The 8626-nt window shown below is 37.5% G+C and overlaps 1 long non-coding RNA gene across 1 annotated transcript in view; it reads right to left on the minus strand.

The window, feature by feature from the left end:
* Positions 1-7246, minus strand: part of LOC143024812 (uncharacterized) — a 174665-nt gene extending 167419 nt beyond the window's left edge. Inside the window, exon 1 of the long non-coding RNA XR_012966306.1 lies at positions 7164-7246. This is a non-coding gene — a long non-coding RNA (uncharacterized LOC143024812). The remainder of the gene's footprint in view (positions 1-7163) is intronic.
* Between the last annotated feature and the right edge of the window lie 1380 nt (positions 7247-8626).

Here is an 8626-nt window from a genome sequence, read left to right on the forward strand (position 1 = left end):
CAAGGAGAGATGTAAGGAGGGAGAGTGGCAGAACAGAGGATAGTAAAAATTAAAAGTGATCACCATTCTTTTCCGAGTGAGAGTTAGTCTTCAAACATAAACTAATGCTGTTAGGTGATACCAATGTCCTTAAAACAATGACCACATCAAACATACAGTCAATACCCCATACATCTCGTGGGATTTGTTCAGATACATGTTTTATAATTATTAAGAGTTATCACCATTCCTTTCCGAGTGGGGGTTAGTCTTCAAACATAAACTAATGCTGCATGACTCTGGCCCGTGGGAAGACACTAAGATTGATAGAAAAAATTACTATATAAAACATACAGTCAGTACCCTATACATGCTTTCTTCTGTGATTGTTCAGAGATATAGTCTATAATTGTGGCGACGACGCCACAAAACAATTCACGAGACGCACGCTGACAGCTGATTGCCCACCCGAGCGTCTGGGCATCTGCCAGAAGGCGCCAAGTCCTTGGTCGTCAACACTCCACATCGTGACAAAGAAGGATGGCTCCCTCCGCCCATGCGAGGACTACTCGTAGGCGTCTCAACACTAAAGCAGAACCAGACCACTACCCACTGCCAATATCGCCGACATCACATCTTTCCTCCACGGCGCAAAAATCTTCTCAAAGCTGGACCCTCTGAAGGGGTACTACCAGGTCCCCATGCACACGGAGGACGTTCTTAAAACAACCAATAGTTTCAGCGTTCACTACATGGTTACTAAGTCTATTCCATATGTTGACCACCCTAGTAGTAAGCCAATTCTTTCCCCTTTCCTTCTTAAATCTAAATTTGTCCAATTTAAATCCATTACTGCGAGTCCTGCCCTGTTGTCTTAATATGATGACCTTGTTTGCGTCACTCTTGTTGAAGCCTTTTGATCCATTTGAACACCTCTATTAGATCACCCCACACTCTGTGTCTTTCCAGAGAGTGTAAGTTAAGGTGTCCATGCATCTGCCCATGTATCATTTTGGTCATTCTCCTCTGTACTGATTCTAGTGAATTGATGCCCATTCTATAAGACGGAGACCAAAACTGTACCGCATAGTCAAGGATATGTCTAACTAATGCTAGAGTTTTATAATTACCTCTGCACTTCTATTCGTAACTGTCATGGCAATGAAACCTAGTGCTCTGTTGTCTTTATTCCCGGCGCTAATGCACTGTTTCTTGGATTTAAGGTCAGGACTCACTAGAACTCCTAAATCTCTCTCGTACTCAATTTTCTCTAAAAACATGTTATCTAATCTCTATCTATTTTCGGGGTTGTGTAGCCATACGTTTAACACGCTGCACTTTGAGATATTGAAGTCCACTTGCCATGACACCAACCATGTGAACAATAAGTTAGGATCATCCTGCAGAATCTCGGCGTCGTCTCCTGACCTAATCAGGCGTCCTATGTTAGTGTCGTCCACAAACTTACTAACATCACCATTAATCCCATTGTCCAAGTCGTTTGTGTACATAATGAACAAAAAGGGACCCAAAACCGAGCCTTGGGGAACTCCACTAGAATCACTCTCCCATTTGGATTTTACCCCATTTATGGTGACCCGCTGTTTTCTGTCACTGATTCAAGCTCTAATTCATTCTAACACTTTTCCTCCTATGCCATGGGCTTTGATTTCATTTAGTAATGTCTGGTGGGACACTTTGTCAAAAACTTCGGCGACATCACGTACGGACAAGTGAAAATGATGACCTAGATAGTAATCCATCCAGGAAGAAGAAAAACCGGCAACATGAATAAAACGCGGTTGGCTTCCAACCGGCGAATGAAGGAAGGAGATTACTAAACACTGAGTGGCAAAAACGAAGAACGAAACATTGAAGAACAACAAGATACTGGTATTGGACGTAGCGCTAAAGAGTTGGAAACGGAAGGCACGTATGGTGAAAGAAAAATAATCCATTTCCCCAACAATCTTGAAATGGACTTCAACAAGAAACTGCAGTGGGCTCTTAGGTTGAACAAAACGCATCCAGAATTCATGTAAGTACAGACCGTACAAAACTGTGAGGAACGATGAAGCAGTCAATATACTAAGTACCAGGGGATTTGAGAAAGTGATTATGGAAGTTCCCAAGGAAAATTCCAATATTCAATGTGCATGGATCCGTAGGACTTGTTAGCTGATAAAAGGGTTGCTTGGGCTAAAGGCGAGAAGGTACGTGGGAAGGGTGGAAACAACGCCCCAAGTAATTGCAGTAATGAAAGATAATATACCTGAAAAATACTTGTACCATGCTTAGGATATAATAAAATAGCTATATATCATGAATCTCCTGAAATATGTTATAAGTGTAGTCAATGGGGACACATAGCCAGAAAACAAGCGACCTCCTGGCAAAAACGGGCTGCTTGAAAATGAATGAGAACGAAGGGAAAAGGAAAGGAAAAAAAATGCAGGAGAATGTTCTCTTGCCGAACACACAAATCAATGTTGTAGAAACACTTGTAAGTGAACGAAGGGAATTGAAAAAATATTCGCACCCAACTATCTTCTTTACTCCAGTCTTTCTCCCTTGATTTTTCCAGTCTGCTGCCACTTTCTCCCCTTGTATATCTCATCACCATATTTTTACCTACATTTATCTTCAACTTCATTTTTTTCGCACACTGCAGAGGCAGTGCAATGTAGTTCAGTTCGAAGTTTTAAGATTCGCTTAGATAAACACCTAAGCAAGATGCCTGCCATTTGTTTATACTATATATTTATTATTATTTGTCTGTTTATTATTTCTTTGATTATCATTTATTATTATTTACTGTTTACCTGCTTGTTTATCATATAATTTTACCAATCTATTTATTCATTTACTTATTATCATTTATATTAGTATACTATTTATTTATTTGTTTATTTATTTATTTATCAGTATTATACACACACACACACACACACACTTTCAACGAACGGACGGCTTGAAGAACGTTCTGAAGAAAAGTGAAGATTGTGGATCCCAACGCAAAGAGAAGTGCCTTTTTGTATTTGCAGGGTGGGGGGAAATTGCTCGTGGGGTAGTGGGAAAGTAAGGAAAGAGGAGAGGGGGAGGGATTGCTGGGGAAATGGAAGGTAATGAGGAGGTGGAGGAAATGGCCCTGACGGGCCGCCGAAAGGTAGACAAACGACCCCAAGACGAGTTGGATAATGACGACATGTCTAATAGGAATGTGAAGATTAGAGGTATAGATAGGAGCAATATAGCAGAAAGTGATGAGAATATTTTCAGGGGATTTAAAGAGAGTGGGGGGGACACAAACCCCCCCCGACTGACAAGACTAGAGAAGAAGGTTGATAAGGTGATCGAGGACTTGGAGAGTAGGTTAGGTCATATGAACACCATTTTACAAAGGGTTGAAAGATTGGAAGAACTGGAAAAGGCGAATAAAAACTTAACTGATGAAATAGAAGACCTAAAAAGACAGTTAAGAGAGGTAAAGGTGGAGAATGAGGAATTGAAGAAGAATAGTAAAGAAAACAGAGAAACGATAGCTAAAGAAAGTAAAAATTGGAAGAAAACCCAAGAAGGAAATAAGATTTCATTCACTGACATAGTCAAACAGCAATTGAAAGAACATACTGAAGACTCAGTTATTAAAGTGATGAGACAAAAGGAGAATATAGTAAGGGATTTAGCAGACAAGAAGAAATGTATAATTATATTAGGAATGGAAGAGAAACACAACACAGATAGAACCACAAGAATCAAAGAGGAAAATGAAAAAGTAAGCCAATTACTAGAATCAGTTCAGGAAGATGAACCAGAAATTATGAAACAAATCGAAGAGAAATTTAGACTCGGAAAGTATAGCACAGACAAGACCAGACCAATTAAGATTAAATTCAAGTCACAAACAACGGCAGAGAATATCTTATCCAAAACAGGGAAACTAGCAACAAGTGAACAATACAAAAAGATATGGATAAAAAGAGAAATGAATAAAGAGGAAAGAGAGGAAGAAAAGCAGAAAAGACTGGAAGCTAAGGCAAAAAACGAGAACAGAACGGAGTCAGAGAAAGAGAGATTCTATTGGAGAGTAGTGAACATGAAACTAAGGAAGTTCGACATACAAAAGAAAAACATAAGGGAAACAGAGAACACAATGGAAGTGGCAGAAAACTAAGAGTGTCTTACACAAATATAGATGGATTAATAACAGGATTGAATGAGCTGAATGATTATTTGAAAGAAAAAGAACCGGACATAATGGGAATTGTAGAAACAAAATTAAAAGGCCCACTACCACCCAACAGTGTAGGACATGATGCATACAATTATTGGATTAGAAACAGAGAGAAAAAGCAAGGGGGTGGAGTTATGTTCCTGACTAAGAAGGATATAAACGTGAAAGGTGTCATATATGGAAAGAATACAGTAGAGATGATTATGATAGAAGTGGAAGACAGAGATAAGAAGAACAGAAAATTTGTGATCAATTATGTGCCTCCGAAAACAGCCTCATGGGAGGAGAGTGAATATAAAAGTATGTTAGAGGACACAAAGATAGCATTAACTAAAATAATGGAAGACGGAGGAAGAATAGTTATGATGGGCGACTTTAATTGCAAAGAAATCTGCTGGGAAGAAATGACAGTAAAGAGTGGTGATGACTCATGGGGAAATGCTCTACTTGAGATGATTACTGACCATTCAATGACACAATGGATACAAGAGAACACTAGGTATAGAAATGAAGAAGAACCATCGAGGCTAGACTTAATAATTACATCTGAACCTAGAATAGTGGACAAGATTGAATATAAAACACCAATAGGTAAAAGTGACCACATATTGATTGAACTGGAACTTAATGAAGAAAAATATATGAAAAGAAATGAACAATATAGAAAAGGAAGAATGATGTATGAAAAAACAAACTTTGATAAAATAAGAGAATTCTTCCAACAAGAAAACTGGGAAGAAATATACAAAGAAGAAACATCAGTGGAAGAGAAATGGAATATTTTGACAAAAATTTACAAAAAAGGAGTGGAAAAGTATGTCCCAAGACAAAAACAAGAAAAAGAATATGTAAAATGCTGGTACAACAAAAGTTGTAGGGAGTTAAAAGACAAAAGAGACAAAGCCTGGACCAGATGGAAAAAAGACAGAAGACCTGAAAAATGGAAAATATATACTGGTTATAGAAATGAATATGTACAAAAGTGCAGAGAGGAAAAAAGAAAATATGAAAAAGATGTTATAGAAAAGTGTAAAGATCAACCAAAACTATTCTACAGATTTGTAAACAATAAACTGAAAAACAAACAAGACTTGGAGAAATTAAGACAAGGAGGAGTTGAATACACTGAGGAAATGGAAATGGCAGAAATTATGAACAAACATTTTAAATCAGTGTTTACAAGGGAAAATATACAACCTGAAGAGATTGAGTGGAAGGAAAAAGTCCCCCCTATGGAAGAAATAGAAGTAACAAAGAATAAAATATTGACACACTTGGGTAATTTTGATGTCAGAAAATCGCATGGGCCAGATGAAATAGCAAACTGGATTCTGAAAGAATGCAGGAATGAACTGGCAGACAAAATACATAGCATAATAAGCAGTTCCTTAAAAGAAGGAAAAGTTCCAGAAGATTGGAAAAAAGCAAATATAGTACCTATATATAAAGGAGGAAATAAAGAAGAACCTACCAACTATAGACCAGTCTCTCTAACAAGTACAATAGCAAAAATATGTGAAAGAATTATCAAAAGTAGATGGGTAAAATACTTGGAAAAAACAACGTACTAAATCCAAGGCAATTTGGATTCAGACAAGGACGATCATGCGTCACCAATTAAATATGTTTCTATTCAAGGCTAATAGATATAATACAAGAAAGAGATGGATGGGCTGATTGTGCATTTCTAGACCTAAAAAAAGCTTTTGACAAAGTACCACATAAGAAGTTGCTTAAGAAATTAGAATATGAAGGAGGAATACAAGGTAAATTGCTAAATTGGATGGAAGACTTTTTGCAAGAAAGAAAAATGAGAGTAGTGATAAGAGATCAGCACTCAAAATGGAATGAAGTAATAAGCGGTGTCCCGCAGGGAACAGTTCTGGCCCCAATAATGTTTGCTATATATATTAATGATATGGATGAAGGAATTGAAAGCTATATGAGCTTCTTTGCAGATGATGCAAAATTACTGAAAAGAGTGAAAACTGAAGAAGATTGTGAATCACTACAGAGAGATCTAAATAAAGTACAAGAATGGAGTAGGAAGTGGGAGATGGAGTTCAATACAAAAAAGTGTAGTATAATGGAATTTGGAAAAAGCAAAAACAGAATAACAGGATCATATAATTTGGGAGAAGAAGGAATAAAAAAAGTAGAAAATGAAAAGGACCTGGGAGTCATTGTTATGAATAATATGTCACCTGAGAAACATATAAATAAGATTTTTGGAGAAACTTATAATTTAATAAGAACAATCAAAGTGGCATTTACATACCTGGATGAAGAAATGGTGAGGAAAATCCTAATCACCCTGATAAGACCAAGATTGGAATATGCAGCAACGATATGGTCACCAAGTACAAAAAAATGTATAAAAAAACTTGAAAGAATACAAAGAGCAATTACAAAATTGGCACCAACACTCTCAAAACTATCATATGAAGAGAGACTACAAAAACTTAAACTACAGACACTAGAGCAAAGAAGAGAGAGAGGAGATTTGATAGCTATTTACAGAATCATGAAAGGCATAGAAATTACTGATAGAGAGAATCTGATAAAATGGGATGACAGAAATACAAGAGGACACGGAAAGAAAATAAAAAAAGACAGCTATAGAAGAGATTTGAAAAAGAACAGCTTTCCTCACAGAGCAATAGACAGTTGGAACAAGTTAGATGAGAAAGTAGTGTGTGCAAAAACAATACATGAATTTAAAAATAGTTTAGATAAAATGAGATATGAAGACGGGACCCCACGAGCATAGCTCCCCTTCCCGTAAAATACAACTAGGTAAATACAACTAGGTAAATACACACACACACACACACACGCACACACACACACACACACACACACACACACACACACACACACACACACACACACACACACACACACACACACACACACACACACACACACACACACACACACACACACACACACACTTTCAACGAACGGACGGCTTGAAGAACGTTCTGAAGAAAAGTGCAGATTGTGGATCCCAACGCAAAGAGAAGTGCCTTTTTGTATTTGCAGGGTGGGGGGAAATTGCTCGTGGGGTAGTGGGAAAGTAAGGAAAGAGGAGAGGGGAAGGGATTGCTGGGGAAATGGAAGGTAATGAGGAGGTGGAGGACTTGGCCCTAACGGGCCGCCGAAAGGTGGACAAGCGACCGCAAGACGAGCTGGAGGATGACGACATGTCTAATAGGAATGTGAAGATTAGAAGTATAGATAGGAGCAATACAGTAGAAAGTGATGAGAATATTTTCAAGGGATTTAAAGAGGGTGGGGGGGACACAACCCCCCCCCCCCCGACTGACAAGACTAGAAGAGAAGGTCGATAAGATGAACGAGGACTTGGAGCGTAGGTTCGGTAATGTTGACAGTATGATACGAAGAATTGAAAAATTGGAAGAACTAGAGAGGGCGAACAAAAACTTAACTAAGGAAATTGAAGAATTAAAACAACAGTTAAAAGAAGTAAAAGATGAGAGTAAAGTCTTAAATGAGAATAATATGGAGAACAAGGAGGGTTGGAAAAAAATTCATGAAAATAGCAAAGTTGCATTCACTGACATAATCAGACAGCAAATGAATGAACAAACTGAAAACTCAGTTATTAAAGTGATGAGACAGAAGGAGAATATAGTAAGAGACTTAGCAGACAAAAAGAAATGTATAATTATATTAGGAATGGAAGAGAAACATAACCCAGATGGAACCACAAGAATCAAAGAGGAAAATGAAAAAGTAAGAAATTTACTAGAATTAGTTCAGGAAGATGAACCAGAAATAATGAAACAAATCGAAGAGAAATTCAGGCTAGGGAAATATAGTACAGACAAGACCAGACCAATCAAGATTAAATTCAGGTCACAAACTACGGCTGAGAATATCTTATCCAAAACAGGGAAACTAGCAACAAGTGAACAATATAAAAAGGTATGGATAAAAAGGGAAATGAATAAAGAGGAAAGAGAGGAAGAAAAACAGAAAAGACTTGAAGCAAAGGAAAAAAACGAGAACAGAACGGAGTCAGAAAAAGAGAGATTCTATTGGAGAGTAGTGAATATGAAACTGAAGAAAGTCGACATACAAGAGAAAAACAAAAGGGAAACAGAGAACACAATGGAAGTGGCAGAAAACTAAGAGTGTCTTACACAAATATAGATGGATTAATAACAGGATTGAATGAACTGAATGATTATTTGAAAGAAAAAGAACCAGACATAATGGGAATTGTAGAAACAAAATTAAAAGGTCCACTACCACCCAGAGTGAAAAAGGAAGGGGGTGGAGTTATGTTCCTAACTAAGAAGGATATAAACGTGAAGGGTGTCACATATGGAAAGAATACAGTAGAAATGATAATGATGGAAGTAGAAGACAGAGATAAGAAGAACA

The sequence above is a fragment of the Oratosquilla oratoria genome, chromosome 4, assembly GCF_046742065.1.
Source record: "Oratosquilla oratoria isolate Oo_2021 chromosome 4, ASM4674206v1, whole genome shotgun sequence".
Lineage (NCBI taxonomy): Eukaryota > Metazoa > Arthropoda > Malacostraca > Stomatopoda > Squillidae > Oratosquilla > Oratosquilla oratoria.